Source organism: Agelaius tricolor, unplaced genomic scaffold (assembly GCF_023055355.1).
Source record: "Agelaius tricolor isolate 1412-34295 unplaced genomic scaffold, bAgeTri1.0.p SCAF_2, whole genome shotgun sequence".
In the NCBI taxonomy this organism is placed as follows: domain Eukaryota; kingdom Metazoa; phylum Chordata; class Aves; order Passeriformes; family Icteridae; genus Agelaius; species Agelaius tricolor.
Genome location: NW_027269262.1, coordinates 3510012 through 3529727, shown reverse-complemented (window position 1 = coordinate 3529727; position 19716 = coordinate 3510012). Strand labels below are relative to the sequence as shown.

General features: G+C 39.6%; 1 long non-coding RNA gene across 1 annotated transcript in view; it reads right to left on the bottom strand.

Moving 5' to 3' along the window:
- Nucleotides 1–564: 564 nt before the first annotated feature.
- Nucleotides 565–19716, bottom strand: part of LOC139600461 (uncharacterized) — a 47562-nt gene continuing 28410 nt past the window's right edge. The window contains exon 3 of the long non-coding RNA XR_011682554.1: nucleotides 565–703. This is a non-coding gene — a long non-coding RNA (uncharacterized lncRNA). The remainder of the gene's footprint in view (nucleotides 704–19716) is intronic.

Sequence of the window (19716 nt, the reverse complement as noted above, 5' to 3'; positions counted from 1 at the left end):
ATTAAATACTTAATTCTGTTGAGTGCATTTTTCCATGGATTATGTGACAAAATCTCTGAATAAAAAATACACATATAAAATGGACATAATGATTTTTCTCTCTGGTTTTTTTTAACAATATTTCAATTTTTAAAAAAAAACAGTAAAATAAGAATGCCTTTCTACACAGGACATTTTACAATTTTTTTAACCTGGTGAATTAAATGAAATCCTCTAAAAATTTTGCCAACATTGCTTTAATTTTTAAAAATAATTTTAAAAATCATTTTCTATTTGTGTGAGTCCCTAAATTACATTTCAACTGTCATTTTAGCCACGTGGAACACAGGAAATTAATTTTCACATATTTCAAGACTCAAATGTGCATACAAAGCACAACAAACCAGCCTGGAACAGTAAACACCTTTTCAACACAGCACCATGCCCACCTTGTAATTGCACATTTTTTCTAATGGATTCAGGAGTATGAGATGAAATATTACAGAGCTACAGCTAGTGGGGTGAGAGAAACCAAACCCAAATCCCCCAAACCCCTGCATCAAAACCTTTAGTGCTTTCGGTAAATGGGGATCCATTAAGTATGTTTCTGAATTAAATCCTACAGGGGAAAAAATGTTAGGCATTGCTTTACAATTTGCCAGATGTTTCCAGGTTATTTTTCTCTTTCCATCAGAGTCAAGTTAATCATGTTCAATAGGCCACCCTGCAAGGGAAAGTAAAAGTAACTTTGTTAGACAGCTGCTTTGCATAAACTGTTTGCTTTCAAGGAATATTGTGCAGCCTGGAGATACTGGAAAGTAATAACAGAATAAAAAGGGGGAGGGAAAATCTGCTCACACATCACCACCCAACTGAGTATCTCCACATCCCTGCAAAATGAAAATAAAGCTTTGTTTTAGTGTTAGGGAGGCTAAATCAAAATTCATTGATGACATTAAAGAGCCAACTTGGTCCACTACGAAATACTGTCACCTCATCTTCCTTTATGACTCTAAGAGTTAGAGTAGGGATACTGTCTGAATAGACCTTAACTTGTAAATAATGACTAAATGATAGGACAGTTTGGAAACAGGATTTGAAATCGATGGAGAAAAAAGTGACGGTGGCTTAGCTCAGAGTGCAGGAACAGACCCGGGTCTGCTTTCTAACTGACTTTTATATTTTTAAATGATTATATTTTCCATCCTCCAACTACTTGAAAAAGTATTTCAAGGCCTTTGATTACACATGGAGAGATGTGAGACAACTCAGCTGGGAAACACATTTCTATCTGGGAAAACCCCCACATACATCAATATAAAAAATGCAGACATAATTCTAGTGTTGAAAACTTCCTCAGTTTTTACTGCATAATTATTGTTTTTAAAGAATCCAATTTTAAAAGAGCCTTACCAAAGCTATGATTTTATGACAAAATAATGGGGTTTAAATTAGGCCTGTGGAGTCCCCAGTATAACTGAGAATCTTCATGCTCACCGTCATCTACTTTTCTAGTTTCTCAGGCTATCTTTGGAAAGTTGACATTATTATAAGATTTTCATTAATTTATCTACCGAGTGCAGATTTTATGATCATAGATATCATATTGAACTCTGACTTATAATTACCAAAGAGGGTTTACTGCATGTACAGTGATTGCCATGCACAAGCAAACACACATATATAAATCTAGAGAGACACACGAGGCACACCTGCATAAATACATTTACATGTATATACTTGGAGGGGGGAGGTGGTGGCATTAGTTAGTGGACATAGAACACATTGGATCCAATCTCTGAATTTAATTACAATCTCTTCTGTAGATAGTTTTGAATATGATCCCATGACCCTGACTCGAAGAAATAATGTTACTACAGAGAATACTGAACACTGAATAAAATATACTGACATACATTGAGTCAGTAATGCATGAAACAGAATTGGTAGTGGTCCCAGTGGATATAGCTGGGTGGTAATTTTGCATTAATATTGCATTAAATATTAATTAATTATTAAATTTGCTGCCTTACCATACCTAGGAGCAGCAACCCACCACCAAAGGGCAGAGAACGTAGGGAGAACATCAGGGCCATCTCTTCAAAAGAGAAATCAATTTTCAGTCCTTGCCACTAGTTTTGTGTTCATTTAAATTTTCCTGGTTTCTAGTTTTTAATCCTAGCGAAGTGACTCCTGCATATGTGTCTGTGTGTGTGTGTGTGAGAGTACAGAAACCTTCTGGTCTTCCTTGTGGCAGTAACACAGAAAAATCTGGGCACATCCCCATGACCCAGCTGGAGTTGAAGGTGTTTTCAGTCTTCATATACTTAGAAACCTTGGAACTTTTTCCAATAGAAGTGTAGGTCAGTAGGAGTGAATATAAACCTCCTCATTATTTTCTGCAGATCTCTTCTAGAAGAATTGCATGAATGAGCATTTGAAAATGACTGTGCTTTATCCCTTTTATCACACAGTCACCACGATTTACTTACTCCCTGGCAGGGACTCCAAGCTGTCTGCCTCCATAAATCAGCAGCAGTCGCCTTAGCCTTCTCCCAGAGGGTTCAGGTTGAGGCGCATGCAGGTTGGGATAATTCATGGGAAACATGACAGACCCCTTAAGGATTCTTTTAAGACTTGATAAATGCACAGATGTGCCAAAGTTTTTGTAGGTGAAGGATACCTGGATGTTTGCTGCTGAGAGATTATGCTTTGATATAGATGTCCAGTCTCTAAAAAAAGTGCATTTTTCAGGATATATTAACAAATGTAGTTCTTGCTTCAGACCACTGTAGTATGTTTTCCCCTCTTTAATCTTAAAAGTAACATATGGACTAAAGCCCGGCATTTGTCAAACTGTCGTGGGAACAGATCAGACATTTATAAATCTAGTCCATAAGCACGTTTTCTCATGTTTTGCTTAATCTGATTGCAATTATGTTGTGTTGGGAGAAGAACAGTAGGAGCAAAACCCTAGCACTTCGGTGGCACTAAGATCTGAAGCTCTGAAAATGTGAGGTAGAAACCCTTGCATTTGGCAGAGCTACATGGACAGATTTTGCACCCAATGAGCAACCTGCGGAGCACGTGTTGTTGCCCCCCCACCCCACACGCTTCACGCACACTTGTGCACACAGCACGTTCCCAAAGTGCCCGAAGACTACAGGAGGAGCAAACAGGAAGGAGCTACTGAAAAGGGACAAGGGAGAACCAGGACACATCTATTTCTGGGCTGTGAAGAGAGAGGCTGCAGCACAGACATCCTGCCAGGCAACCTATGCCATGTGAGGCTCAGCCATAATGTGCAGACTCATCCAGGGTGTTTGGCTGCTTACTCTGACTGCTGTAAAACCTCTAATTCACAGTGGCTACTTTTAACGTGGAGGTTGTTCAGACACCAGCTTTGCAGCAGCATGGACCTTTGCCCTGCACCTTATCTCTTCCCCTGGCACCCTGGCTTCCCTGGAAAGATGGGAGCCCCACAATGTTCCTGCTGGCATTTCAGTTTGGCACATGGGCCCATAGGTCAGCAGAGACACAGGCACTATTTCTTTTCAGGAACAATGGATGTAGTGAAAGAAGCAAAAAGACTCAAAAAAGGAGAGGTAAGGATATTGATTTGCTGAAGAAAAGTGTTACTCAGAGCCTGAGCTGGGATAATAGAACCGCAGGACACATCCTTACACAAGGAGCAGCTATTCATGGCCCTTCTTGAGATGTATGGATTTAATGGCAGCTGTATCGCCTTCTAAAACTGCCTTGTGCTATGAGATACGGTATGTACAGTAAAAATAGCACTCTCTGCACAGCAGGTTTCTATTATGGGATTAACCAATTGTGCCCACGTTGTAAAAACCTGCTAACGACTACCAAAGGCAAATCTCCCCAAAGCAACCAGGCAATGAAAGAAAGTCACAGACAAAAGACTAATGACCTAAAAGTAAAATTCAAACCTGAAGATACCACAGAAAATATTGCTTAAAAAGCTAAGGGTACAAAAGTGTGTGAATTATGAAATGAAACCCAACTAACAACATTGATTGTTTGTTCTGTTAATGCATATGAGATTGTAAAATGCAGGGGGAAAGACAGCATGCAAAGTGTGCTTATTTATGAATTTTGTATTCAATGATTCTTCAGCTAAACCAGAAGAGGCACAGATGATTCTGACTGAACTGGGAAGGTTATGCTAACAGCATTATATAGTCCCTGCAGTGACTGAAGTTTTATGCAACCCATTTACATACCTCTGAAAGAAATCAATTTCATTCACTTCTAGAGTTGACCAGGTCATTCATTTAATTAAACTTCAGCAAGTATAAAAAAATTTGCTTTCAGTTCAAATGGTCTCATATTATATCTTTTTTTAGCATATGGTACCAGGCAGATTGCCAGCCCTATATGGAAGGAGAAATTTAGCAATATGTTGCAATAAAGCTCTCTCCTGGCTCCTCAGTCAAAACTTACTTTCACCTAAAATATTCTTTCTTGCCCTTTCTTATTTCTAGGATCTCAACATAAAGTCATCAGCATTCATGCCGTAAGATTAGATTTAATGTGTTTCTAAAGCCTCCCATTAACCTTTCAGAAAGTCTGACATTTCCTGATTCACCAGACAACTAAGTCTTTTTCTATTGGGGTAGACAGTCTCTTCTCAAATCACTTGCATGTGTCAATAATAACTCCTTTCTTTCCCCACAAGCTGGAGGAGAGTGGGGCCCCAGCTTCCTTCACTGAAGGGGGTTGCTTTTGCAAAAGCTTGTGCACAAGCAAAGACAGGGATGGAGAAATAATGTTAAGCAGCTTCACAATCAAAAGCTTCTGCAGATAGCCTCAAACCCAGACATAGGTGGATTGGGTAGTAGATAATTCTTTATTAAGGTACTGACAGAAATGTCGTCTTTCAGGATGCTTATGAGCCTGAGGAAAAGCTGCTATTATTCTTGAGTTTCCATTCCTGCTGAGCCAGCACCTGTTTGCACTTTTCCCTCATTCTGGTCAAGCAAAGATTCTCACTTAGCATGTAATAAAATGTTGCTTAATTCCCCTGTAAGCCAAACACATTGACATCATTGGGTGTGTGCCCGGTTTATGGCCTAAGGATTTGGCCTTTTATATGTAGACAATTATCTAGATCACTTTTCCCCCCTTCACTCCACACCCTCCACTCCTCTCCCACCCCCAGACTCATGTCAAAACAACAAGTTTCTCAGGTCTGTTTTTTAAGTTAATATATGTGAGTGTCATGTGCTCGCAGATCTATTTGATTTCCTTGAGATATCAGGGTGAGAGAAATTCTTTACATTTTAGCTATTAGTTTGTTTTATAAAATTAGAAATCACACGGCTTTGGTGAACTGGTCAACGTGACACTGGTCAGCTTACTTGTCTCCTGCAACTACAAAATTAAAATATTTTCTAGGACCTAGATATCATGGAAATTCTTGACTGAGTTTGACTTTTTCATATAGAATGATTTAGCGTTTGACAATGGAGTCCCCATTCTATAATATTTTGAGGAAGGACAAGGAAATCTTGGTCTTTTGTCCTTGATTTTGTGTTTCCTTTCCACAATCCAAGATGACTCTCAAAAACATAAGTGCTTAAGATTTTTCCCACAGATGTGAAGTACAAGATATAGTATCAGGAATTTAGTGCCACAAAAGCTGAAACAAAGTAATATATTTTAAACTTGCTTGGAGGCCACATGCAGCTTTTTTATGCAACTCATATGTTAGTTATAGCAAAGAGGAATCCCCTCCTTCTTTCCCCAATGTCAACTCTAACTAAAGCAATTGAGAGGAAGTAGTTTTCTCTCTCATATGCATTTATATACATCTATATATCAATGTAATTATACAGTGGTTTGTACCTATACCTATCAGTATTGATATCTATATTGATATGTGTTTATATATGTATTTATATATAACTATGTATTAAGAGCTCACAAAAGGCATCACTACCAATGTGTATTCAGAGATATTGGTGTCTATTTATACAAACAGATCTTGATAGGTACTGATCCTTTTTGAGCTGCATATTGATATCAATAGGCATTGATAACTAGTACTGCCTATGGATTGAATATCTGTTGATAGGTATTGAGACTTGTTGACATCAATACCTATTGGCAATATTAAGACCTCAATACATAGCAATACTTATATCAATGGGCACTGATATCTATCAATATTTATATCTATGATATTAATACCTATCACTAGCCATTGATAATATTAATACCTCTCAATAAGCATTGGTACATTTTTTTGTCAATTGGCATTGATACCTACCAACATAGATCCCTTTTTAGAGCAATATGATAGGCCTCAATACCTATTGGTTGTGATACCTATTGGTTGGGATACCTATTGGTGGGTACTGATGTGAGTAGGTGTTGATAGAAATTTCTGTGTCCAAATATCCATACCTGTTGATAGACATCCACACCTATTCAATTTGATATCTATCTATAGCGATGGGTATCTATGTCTATTGTTTTGGGTATTGATTTGGGTCTCAATATGCACTATTAAATATCAAGAGCAATACCCTTTGATAGTGTTTATCAAGAAGGTTCAAAACAGTGAGCAAGTGAAGTGTATCAATATCAGTAGTAACAATATCTATTTATATTTGTAGCCACGGGTACTTATTCATACCTTCTGGTATTGTAAACAATGTATAAGTAAGTATCAGTATCCATGCATTTGGATATCTATCAACAGGTAGCAGTATCAATGGGTATGGCTACCTATGATTACTTGTCAATATCGATAGCTGTTGATAGTCAAACCTGTGCCAGCCATTACTGACAGTATTTTTCATCAATACCTACCTGTAGTGATAAGCATAACTGTCTAATATCTATAATTTTTGGTATTGATTTTGATATGACTTAGCATCACTGTCTACCAATATCAATATATTTTGATATCAATTAATATATTTTGATATCAATAGTCATCAACAGACAATCAACCCGTATCAATTTTGATACCTATCAATGATAGATAATGTAAGGGATAGATATCAATAGGTATTGACACCTATCCATATTAATTGCCATTGTTAGACATCCATACTTACTGGTTTCAATGCTGATTTCAATAGTTATGTGTATCAATCAATATTGATACCTACTGATTTTGGCATCTATTGGTAACATGAGGCATACATACCCACGAACACCAGTACAGCTACTCTTCATCATGCTGTAAAAGCTTCTTAAATTTCTAAAATTCAAGATGTGTCTTTATTCATCCCATACAAACTCCTTTGTTCAACCATTTTATCTGACACAGAGAGACACCACACTTTAGGGACTCCTTCTGAGAAGTTCTGTCTGCAATGAAGCCCTGTTCTGCACTAGGGTCAAAATACACTTCTTGGCAATGTTGTGCTGATAAGCCTTGATACAACAAGGAGGCCAGGGAATGGCATTTTCAACAAGGACAGCTTCCATAGAGTATTTTGATAATGCAGTAATGTGTTGGAATAAAATGGCCTGATGGCCTGGCTCATATATTGATGGATAAATTATTGATATAGACTACATTTCTAAGACATCTTCATGTAAAGACTTACATGACAAATGCCTCCATGGAGATAACTCATGCATAAGTAGCATATATTTTCATTATTGATTTACTAAAAGGATATTATTGCTACTGCAAATGCAGGAAAATTGTCTCTATGGGTGGAATTCCATTTTGATGTTACTGCCAAGAAGGTAACAAATGCACCAGGGATTTTTTAGCCTTCTCATCCAGCCCTTATGAAGAACTCCAGTTTAGCTGGTGGTTTAACTTTTCCAAAACCATACCCTAATATGTTGTGAGCTGCAATAAATGTCTCAAAAAGAGAACAATAAACAGAAAAGAGCCTACCCAAACAACTTAAGCCTTAACAAGCTGGTGACTCATGAATGTTAAACCTTTCTTTGCTGGTGAGCATTTCAATTAAAAGAGAAGAGAAATACAGAAGGCAAACACCAGATGATGCATCTCTTGTAGGTGCTGAGCCTGTACTGAGTGTGGAAAGTTAACTGCTCATTGCTAATTTGGAGTCTCTCCCAATCTGATTGCAAGGGCCCAGCCCCATTGTCCTCCAGCAGAGGAGAGGGACAGACCCAGAGGCTGCAGTCAGGTTCAGCCAAGAATCCAGATCATGGGTCACCTCCTGGGCATGGACTGCGACATCAGCCCATGGCTGGGCCTCTGTCAATGGGACCTGTGGCCAGGCAAGGCTGTGGGGAGATGAAAACTGGCATTGTTTCAGCACCATGTCTTCAGGGACTGATGGACCTAGAGGGTTGGAATGGGTTTCTGAGCCATGGACAGGGTGAGAACACTCCCAGAGGGCTGGGTAGAGATTGTCAACACTGGTGGTGCTCCTGGGACCATGACAGCAAAGCAGCACTGTCAAAATTGTGTAGCTGGGCATATACCTGATATGTATCATGCCATGATTCCTCTACCAGACTGCAGCAGAGTGTAATCTATCACTTTGGAGAACACTTGCACACTTTTCTACCTATTCCTACAGAACCTAAACAATACTAAAATAGTGTCAAAAGAAGACCTCCCTTGCCTGTTGGATGCATGGTAAGACAAGTTAAGGGTGGGAATTCTGAAAACTCCTCTGAGAAAGGATTATGTGCCAGCAGGAGCACAGTCAGTGATAAGACTGTACAAAATCCCACAGTGATGTACACATGATACTGCTGGAAAGGAATATGAGCTATACAGCTTGTTTCCTTTCAGATCATGAAGTTTTCCAGCCCTGGAGAGGTTTGGTTTCTGAAATCCTAATTCTGGACCCATTATGGTTAAAACAGACTGTGATAATCCAAGATGATGTAAGATATATAGAGTGCATTCAGATTGCAAAGTGACACAGACATGAGGGAAATAAATGCCTTATATATTTAAAATATATTTAAGCTCCCAACTGCCAAATTTAAGTCTAAACATATGATTTTGAAATCCAAGATATATAATCACATTTTAAAATTCTATGGTCATTATGAAGTATTTATTAACTGTTCATTTCCAAAAAAGCAAATCATTATTTAAAAAGTGCTTAGCTATCTGAAATAATCCATCTAGATTTTGGTTGTGTTTTCATACCAGTGATAATATGCTACATTAAAAGGTTTAAGTAAAGCTTTAAGAAACTTATTTTTCCATGCACCTAGGCCAATAGTTTTCTACCTTTGGAGGGGCCACTTCTAAGGGTTAGGAAAAAGTAGCCAAGAAAAGAAGAAGCTTCTATTTCTAGGAGTTTTATATTTGCTATACAGAAAATGTACACAGAAACACAAAACCAGTAATATGGCTGTTGAGAGTTCTTGCCAAAAAATTATTGCACTGTTCTCCAACATTTCCATACAGAAACAGCTGTATTTTTCTCCTAGGTAAATTTCTGGGGAAATACAGGGGCATTCTTTTTGCAATTCAAGTGACCAGTTACTCTGTCCATGCTAGCTAGCACTAGCATCACCCATCATCTCTGTCTTTGATTACCTTCATCAGACCCAGCCATTTCTATGGTCAGATGCTCAGCACAACCAGAGTCTCTGCTGCTATCACTGAAGCTGGGTTTTGCACCAGGACTTCATGATCCAGGTGCTGAAGAAGGCAGCCCAGGTGGAAGTGATGTAACCCAGGGGCAGGACTCCAGGGACTCACAGGGCATTGGCATTGTGGTCTAGGTGACACCTTACTCTTCAAAGTCCATTTCTCCTGCTTTCTCATGGCAAGAACAGGTGTGTTCTGCCGAAGTCGGGGCCACAGGGGATGTGAGCTACCCAGAGCTGGGATGCCTTAACAGCAACATTTCTTAAGCAGCTGTGCCAATATCACTGAGAGTGCAGAGGCAGACTTGAGTAGGTAATCCATACTTTCTCTACATGGAAATGAATATAGGTTAGTCAATAAATTGACTTTTTCTTGGTAAGTGATTTAAGACCATGGAGTGAAGGTTGGCACGTGAACTCCTGCAGGAGTTTAAGCTACTACTGCTACTACTACAAAAATTCTCCAGACTAGGATTTTAAGGGATTTTTTTCAGCAATTTTTGTATTATAGAATGAAATAAAAATGAGAACTAGGTCCTTCTTTATTATTATTAATTTGTGTAGCTGGCAGGTGCTTAATCCTTTGCACTTGAAAATACAAGTGACTGAAGGTGAGAAGATGCTATAGGGCAAAAAGATGTTAGTGGTTGAAGAAGACAGCAGGCTACACTCAAGGGGGATATCAGCAGACTCTCTAGCCACTCTGCTTCACTGAGGCGGGTTCAGGGAGATGCATGTCTTTTCAACTCTATTTCTGCAGCTGTGTGTTTAGATACATAAACACATATTCATATATCATACACTCCTGGGGTTTTTATCAATTTAAAAGTATTTTTTATGTTGGTTTTTTTTTTTTTTTGGTTGGTTTGTTTGCCTTTTTCTTAAGAAAATAAAGGAATATATTTCCTTGCCAGCAATCAATACACTATGGAATAGAAAATTAAACTCTAAAGCCTCTTAGGTCTAGATTAATTCTACCTAATTTTAGGTACATAAATGAGACACAGTTTATGTACAATGCCAGTTTGGGTACTCTCTGTTGTCAAGACAGAGAGACAAGATGCCTCTAGAGGACACTTAAGTTTTAAAGTGGCATGAGATCACCATCAGAAAGGGTCTGTCTGTGTCAACTAGTAGAAGACAAGTGGACCAGCCGTAATCTGAATTTAGGTGCCTTAATTAGATGCCTGGAATTAGTTGAGTTGATTCCAGATTTATTTAAGAAGGGAGATGAATAGAGGACTTGTGAATGAAAAGCAAAAGGACAACAAATCAATAGAACAGTCAGCTTTTCTTTCTAGACTCCAAAGGTCACTTCAAAGACACAGAGAGGAATAAATAAAAAAAAAAGATTTAAAAGGCTGAAGAAAAATCATCTATAAAATTCCTTCAAGCTAAGACATTTAACATAACACTCATAGAAAATCAGTTCTTGTTTCTTTGCTTCCCTGCTTTGTATGGCATCCTCAAAAGGACATTTGAACTTTCAAAAATAATATTTTTTTAATATTAGGTGGATGATTAAAGACACTGCTAGTGGAATCAGATATTTTCTCTCTTTCTAAAATAATGCAAATGTTTATTTTACAAGAATCACCTTTGGCATGATGGAAATCTCACTGAAAGTAATGGTAATTGTTCAGGTTAGACCTTAATATTCCATGTATTTCCATAGCTTTTCATTTAATTATGCTTCTTTTGAAGCTCTGTTATTAAAGAAAATAAGGCTACCTTTCAAACACAGCTGGAGTAGTGGCAAGGGAGAGGGGTTCTCTGTAGCATTAATTTTTAATGTATTTTCACTCTTAAGATTGACCTTCCATTTATAAGATAAAAGTACGTTTGAGACAAGGAGTCTCCCTGAGTTATTAATAGCTTATTTAATTATTCTCCTTTCCTTGGTAGTAATACTTCAGAAGGCATTTAGAGAAGCTGCATGAGCACACAGAGCGGCACTCAGAACACGCAGACATTTGTTTTATTTACCCATTTCCCTTGATTTACCAACCTGTTTTAGATGCAATTGCCAAACTCAATTGATGTCTTTCATTTTGTGGTATAGAGGTGAAAATATTACACATTGTCCTCTGAGGCTGGCAGTGGCAGAAATTACCCAGGGTCACAATTCCAAAGTGAAATTTAAAAGCAGTAGAGCTCCTCTCTTGGAGCTGCTTTCTCCTATTTGGGATCTTTTTGGCGGCACCCAGCGCTTGTGCCAGAACAGCGGCACTCTGCCTTCTCCTGCTGCCAAAGAAGGAGCTTGTGAGCACAGTAAGACCTCAAGACCTGGCTTTCCAAGGATGTCTGGTGCTGAGCAAGCCAGGGAGGAGGTGGTGGTGCCACCTGCAGAGCCCTGGAGCTGTTGGCAGCTCTGGGATAGCAGCACATTCTCGTGCTGCCAGTGATCATGAAAGCCAATCGTACTGAACAGGGCCAGACCACTTCTACCACAGCCTCAGGTGGAGGTTAGCTTGGTCCAAAGAGAGGGGTGGACGCGAAAAAAAAAGCTGTTCTGGGTACTGCTGTGGAAAGAAAATAAATTTGCCCTATGATATTTCATTTACCAAGAGAAACAGATGGGGGTGGGTGAACAAGCCAAAACCAGCTTTAATTATTACTCCTTTGAAAAGGAATGTGCATAGGGACTCATGCTGCAGTAATTTGGAATCAAGCTGGCAGTAATACCTCTGTCTTTAAAAGATCCCCTAGTACTTGTTCCAACAGCTCAGTCTATTTTGCTTTTAAACTCCTTCACCTACAGCCCAATACAATTCCGTTACTCTCAGGCTCCTAAATCCATGGAAGGATTTTAGAAGAATACAGATGAATATGTTGCAGTCATCATCTGTGGGGGCACTCGGGCAAATTTCATTTAACACTGAAATTTGTTTTCAAGATTTGACAGACTTTCCTTGTATCTGGACAGGCACATATATTACATTTTGGAATGTCACTTTCAGAGCAGGGAGAAAGCTTCACAAGGATATATCTGTGCATAACAACAGATTATTACTTTCTCTAAATGAACTTGTTCAATCCAATGGAAAGAGAAGCCAAATTGGTTCAAATTAAAGTTTGTCTCAAAATACTTCTACTTACTGTACAAACCTAATATTTTCTTGACTGCTGTTTAGGAGAGACATCACACTGTGATACCTAATGAAGCTCAGATGCAAATTATTGAAATAACATAGAGCAATCAGATGGGAATTGAAAATTCAGATTCGTTCTGTATCTGCTGAGAAGTCATTATTAAAGAAAAAAGAATCATTCATTTCCACTGAGTTACTTGGAGACATTAAACACCACATGACAGAGATTATTCACATTTCACTAGCATCCAGGACAGCCAGCCTCTCTAGTAGGAAATAGCCACCCTACAGATGTATCTAAACAAAGGTGAACTTGAAGCACCTTGAGATGAGATGCCCTAACAGAGAACAAAAAGCTAGAAAGGTATGAAAAATAAAGCTGATTAACTCAAACTTTCCAAATTCCATCGTAGTCCCCCAGGATTGACTCTCCTCCATGCTATGACTAGAAACTCAGGCTGAATCATACAGATTATACAACCTTTCCTCTTGATGTCAAGCAGCAATTTCAACTTTTCTTGTGTTGGTTTTTATTTTTGTCTTTTGTACTCTGATGAGTGTGTGCATGAATTTGTTAGCCTCTCTCCTCTGAGGCTGCTTCCCCTTTCAGCTGCTCACTTCCTGGTTGTTTTTTTAAATCATATGTTTCAACATTAACATTATGCTGCTTGCCTGCATGCCTTGGTCCTAAGCACCAGCAAAGCCAGACTGGGAAGATTGCCCAAGGGAAGGCAGCATGGTCTCCTCTTCCAAGAAGCTGAGTAACATCTAGTTTCATAGCTTTCAGTGAGGGAGACCTTGCATATTCCCAAATTGCTCCACTCCTGGCAGGATCAACCCATATACAGTGTGCTGCTCCTACTGCATAAGGTCAAGGCTGTTAATCTATTATTTTGTTGAAATTTAAGTGCAGGAGATGCAAGAAGCTAACAGTGGAGAGACTTGTTATTTATATCCCACTCTCAACTCACTGCAATAAAAACAGGCCAACAGTGCAGGAGGGTTTTGAGGCTTGAAAATGAAAACTGGACACTGGGATTTATTTTTCTATGGTGGTTTTAAGAGACTAAAAAAGTCTACAATAGGTGTAGGCCAAATACTGAGTGTCTGTCTGCTCAAGTTTTGATTGCAGTGAGAATAGGCTTGGATAAAAACCACAGGAGTACTTCAGGATCTGGCCCCATGTAGGGTGTTTAGGGGAGACTGGTTGTCAGCAATTGGGTCAAGCCAACAACTTCTGTCTTCTTAAAATAAAGTCATTATTCTCAAACCCACAGCAGTGCCTGCTTCTGATGGCTGCTGCAGTCACTGATTGAAACCAGAATTAGCCAAAGTCTTTCTTGGTCCCTGCTTCTAATTTAACTTCCCAGCCTTGTTATTTCTGGCTGTAAGCATTTTTATTTTTTTACTCTGAGAGAGAGTTCAAAGTTTTTAACTGATTGTGCCCAAGTAATTTTTCTAGCCAGGAGCCTGTACTGCTTCTTGAACTTGAAAATAATTGGCCCAGTCAGGGATTTCTTGAGAAACACTGGATAAAATGCTCTGTAGGCATTTCAGGGCTAATCATAGGCTAACCTGTCCCAGGATACTTAATCTGTTAGATCATATTTAATATTTTTATCATGATAGCATGCAGAGGCCCCAGAAGGACCCCCAGTGAGATAGAAATTTTAGAAATGCAGATGTTTACATGGTCTCTTTCCCAAAAGCTAGCAATCTAAAAGAAGCCTATAAAAAGCATATTTAGAGAAAAACAATAAACCTGGTAAAGCCGTCCCTGTAGTGAATAATCTTATTTGCTTGTATTAAACTGACTTTTGTTATCTGACCAGCAATATCCAGCTTGTGTCAAATCAGCTAGCAAAGAAATGGATATTTCTGTGCAAAACTCACAGGAAATCTTGTAACATCACTTTTTTGCTATACTTTTGGATAGCTGTAGTTATTCCCTGTTAAAATTATTAGTAGTCTAAATGAATGAGATCACCTACTGAATAAAAGCACAGCCAAGCCACACTCATAACATGATCTCATGCAGGCATGTCTTCAAGAATGCCCCCCTGAGAGTTTTCAACAATAGTTCATCCAATTGTTGTATGTAACCTCTGTTCAGAAAGGAAATGTGGCTGACAAAATCAACTAAAAAAAGAACCTACTGGTGCCAAAAAAAATATTAAAATGTGTTTTTGCCTGGGTATTTTAATATATATTCTTTTCTCATCACCAAAAAAGAATTCATTCATTTTAAACAAATCTACATAATGCTAATTTTTCACATACAAGGGCCATTCATTTATTTCAGTGGGGGCTCATGAGACTAGGTCTTAAATAAGTTATGCATGAGTGTCTCCATGCCCTAGAGCCAAATATAGCAAAACATTCTCTCGTCTTACGGAACCCATATAGTGAAGCACTGTCTGCACAGCTCCAACACCAATAATATTTTTGTCTCATCTACAAGGCAAGAAATCACTTTTTTTCAGAAAGGAATGGAGGAACCAGGAGAAGGAAACATCCACCAGTTGAAGACCATTTTGGTGCAAGACAGATGATTTCTTGTCAGATTTTCATAATTCATCACCCACTTTTGATAAGTCCCCCATCTGCATACCTGTCCTAAAATACAGAGGATTATAAGGGACTTATTGAGATGAACTGTCCACTGGAGACGGCACTTGAACCAGAATCACCAAATCCCAAGACTAGCCTCATAATCACAAGCTCATCCTTCTTCCCCAATCTCTGCCAAGGAGATCACCAGGAACTCAGACATTACACAACATTGACTTTCTGTCTCTTTGAAGAACTTTGATCCTTGCAAGCAGACATTTTCTACCCAAGACAGCTCATTGCATTAGTTTGTCCCCTTGCCAGCTCTGTGCAGAGGCTAAAGAGAAATTTTGCAGCACAAGACAGAGTGAAACATGAAGATGTGATTCAAATAGAAAGCATAAGTGGTCAGAAAAAAGAAAAGAAAATATGGGGGAATGGGGTAAAGAAGAAAACAGAGGACAGATGAGAGCCAAAGAGAAAGAAACAGAGGCTGGTTTTGTGGCATGGGTTTTGAAAGCCTTTCTGTGAGGACTAAGTGTATGGTATTACTGACATTTAGCACTCAGAAATTACACTACAGTTGGTAAGCACCTTTGGACAGCAGACAGATGTGGTACCATGCAAAATACCTCACAGATTTTTAGCAAGTCCACTTAATGATCTTTTATTGTCTGGGCCACAGATCCCACTAGTATGAACAGTCAATGCTAGTATGAACCACCAGCAGGTTTGCACAAAATGCCACCAATGATACTGCACCTCTGAATCACAGAGATGAGTTTGTCATTCTGTTAGATGGTCTCCTAGACAAAATAGTCTCCCTGCACTCTCTCCAATTCAGATTTACAGGATATCACTGAAAAACAGGTTTTCTGATACTGCCATTGGCATTTTGAAGATATTTTTTGTTTTCATTTTGGTTACTGAGGGATAATGCCAATCAAGTGTGCCCACACTTTTTTAATGTTTCTGCTAGTAAGAAGTTACCTGACAGCCATCCAGAGCATGACATCCCCCAAAACTTGAGAACCACGTAAAGCGACAGGAACAGAACAGTGACCCAGGAGGACCACAGTGCTGCAAGTCTCCAGTCATGTTTGTTTGCCTGGCACACATGGCAGAAGGGTAAATGGGCACTCTTGGTCTGCTAAACCAAGCAAGGGGATCTAACAGAGACAACTAATGGGGTCAGGTGCTTTTTAATCTCTAATAGATGGTATGAAAAAACCTTCTTGTATGCAATTTCAGCATTTCTGTGTGTGCGAGAGAAAAAGTCTGAATTTATATTTAACTTCTCTTGAGTAGGACTGACTGCCATTTTCACTTCTTTTTCCTCACTGGAAAAAGTGGGCCTGGGCCTGATTCTCAGCTGATGTAATCTGGCGTTTTGCCACCCAAAGCAATGAAAGTGCATGGGCACTGGGGAAAGACAACAGTTTGGCCAGGGACCCTTGAGAAAGCTCCGCCTTTAAGTGCTACCACAGACTGACATCCATGCAAAGCAAACAGGATGTCCAATTTTAAATCTCTAACAAGCCACATCCTGTAAACTGCATTCTACTCAGCTGACCCAGGAGATAAAATGGTTGGGATTGATCCACAGCCACGATAAGGCTGGTTTGCTTAAAGTTACAGCTGAAAATGCCTCCTGAATGGAACTTTATTCTATTCCACCTGCCCCACACCCCACCTCAGGCAGGCAACGAATGAAAATGGTAGATCAGAAGTGAGACTGTTGTCCCAGCTCAGATTCTCCTGGTGGTTGTGTCCAGGACATTGCCAGCCCCAGAGTAATCATCAGTCTTACCCTTCACTGAACCTGATCTTCAGACAGATAACAAATCAGGGATTTTCCTTCTAAGGAAAAAAAATATCGCTTAATTGCAAATATCCATTTGCAATGAATTAAGAAGACCACCAAGACCTGCCAGCTCATAGCTGTTGAAGAGGCAGCTTGTTGGTCTTTCACTGCTATTCCACTCTTCATTCACAGCACATCTGCTATTAAGAGATTTTTAAAGCTCATCCAGGTTGTCTGAAGCAATCCTGGCTAACAAACACATGAAAGCTATGTGGGAACATTTGTTGCTTTCAGGTTTATAAATCTGTATCAGTGATGCCATAGTGCTCTGAGGACTGGCTTTAGTCCTTAATTTTCATTCACCACAATATTTGCAAATATGTCCATGTGAGAAGCTGCTAATCAGGATCCACAAAGGCCAAATAATTTTGAGTCTATACATGTGTGTGGCTGTGCTTTGTGGCCTAAAAGCCATATTCTTTAATGTTGTATGTTACTAGAAACTTGGAATATTTTTTTATATTAGGAGAAGAAAAACTGGCATCATCCAAACGTGACTAAAACTGAACAAGATGCTTTTTGGACTATTCTTCTAGACATAATATCATCACAGCACTCTCAGCACATACTTTGTCGTTCATTTACTTGCAAGACTGGCAGTACATGCTAGAGGCTTCTGCTGTACTCCAGTTTAGTCTGAAAGCCATGAGGAGGCTGGCAGAAAACTCTTGGTTTCTGACTGCGCTCCACCACTCCCATCAATGAAAAGACAGTCCTGTGGAGACTCTTGTTATCTCATCCATGAGACAGGCAGAAAAAGCAGGATAGGGAGGATGCAGGAACAGGTTGAATTTTGCTGAAGTCACATATTTGATCACAGCCAACCCAAGTCCTCAGAGCAGATGCCAGTCCCTGAAAGTGACTCCATAGCATTACTTGTAAGTATATTTTAATTGTACAATGAATTGAGACTTATCTGGGGCAGGTAAAACAGGCCTTAGAGCAAAGTCCTACTGCTGGATTAGTCCTGCACCAGTATGGATTTCAGCAGGTTGGCTGGTGGTTCGTCATGCTGCATTACTTTGTGTACTGCTCTATAAATTCATTTGTGGCAGACTGTGGGAGAATATGCCTGTTCTTTGTAGGACCTTGTGTGCAAGTGCTCTCAGCTTGCCAGCACAGTAAATTAAACTGCTGGTGGAAAGACACAGATCCTACTCTAGAAGATGAATTCTTCCAGCTGTTAATGTAAGTCAGATTTTGGGACAGGGAGCAAAAGAGAAAAAAAGAGGGAGATGAAGGGTATGAGACTTGGTGGAAGGAATTTTGGCAGTGGGTTTTGCCCTGACAAGCAGCAGGGTTCCTTGCTAAGGAGATCACGTACGCTGCATGCAGGCCTGGAGTCATGGAGACAGCTGATGAGAGTTTAGGCTTTGCCAGACAATAGCATTGTAGTACACACACCAAGAAAAACTCATCAGATATGAGTGGAAAAGTAACTTTCTGGAGAATTCCCTCATGGAGTCATTACTGAGCCTTCCCACAGCATGCTAGCACATGTGCAGACACATGGACAGAGATTCCTCTTGCTATGAACGATGCTACTGGGTACCCTATGCTGTAGCATACTCCAGAGTGTCCACCACAAAGTTTCTCATGGACACCATAGCTCCTGAGCTCTCCAGCACTCCTGCTTATAAGCTACTTTCTCAGCCATTCCCCAGGAACAGACTCTTAATCCTTAGTGAGGTTAACTACCATCAGAATCAGAACAATGGTATTTATGGGACTGTATTAGAAAAGGAGGAATGAGTAGAAGGTACAGGAGGAATTGAGCACAGCCCAGAGATGGGTCCCCAAATTCTATCAAATAGCATTGATGAGAGGGGATTGTACACTGCTCTCCACAGCTTTTAAGTACATGCCACCAAAAGATACCTAGTTTGCTTTAGAAAAGGCATAGCCAATAGGTCAAGGGAGTAGGCCCTTCCCCTCTGCCCAGCCTTGCTAAGATAAACTCGTGGTGCTGGGTCTAGTTCTAGGTCTGAAAAGAAACCTCTACATACTGCAGTGGGTCCAGCAAAACAACCTCAGTGATAATTAAGGGATTGAAGCATTTTATATAAACAAGAGGGAGCTGAGAGAGATGGGAGTCTCCAGCCTGGAGAAAAGAAGGATCAAGAGGGGATTTTATAGAAGTGCGAAAAATCTGAAGGGGATAATTACCAGGAAAGATGACAGAACCAGACCCTAAGTAGTGCCTATTTGTGGGACAAGAGGAAGTAGACATGAGCTGAAATACAAAGAAGTCCACTTAAATATAAAATAAAACTTTTTGTTTTCCCTGTAAGGATGGTCAAGCACTGGAAGAGGTATCCTGGAGAGTCTGTGGAGTATTCATCCTTGGAAATATTCAAAGCCTGAGCTGATGTAGCACTGAGCAACCTGTTACACTTGACCCTGCTGAGTGCAGCCAGGTCAGACTGGAGACATCCTAAGGTCTTTTGCTTCTGCAGCTTTTCTGTGACATTCTTTCCTTTGAAATAAGGACAATGGTGCTAAGCCAGCTTGTCTTTCCACAAGGCTATTGGAGTACAAGCAAAATTCCATAAGTACAAGCTTTTTCTTCATCACCTCTTGAAGCAGCAGTCAAAGGAAGTTGGTTTCCCATACTTGGATTTTAGCAAGACACATAACAGCTTGGCTATC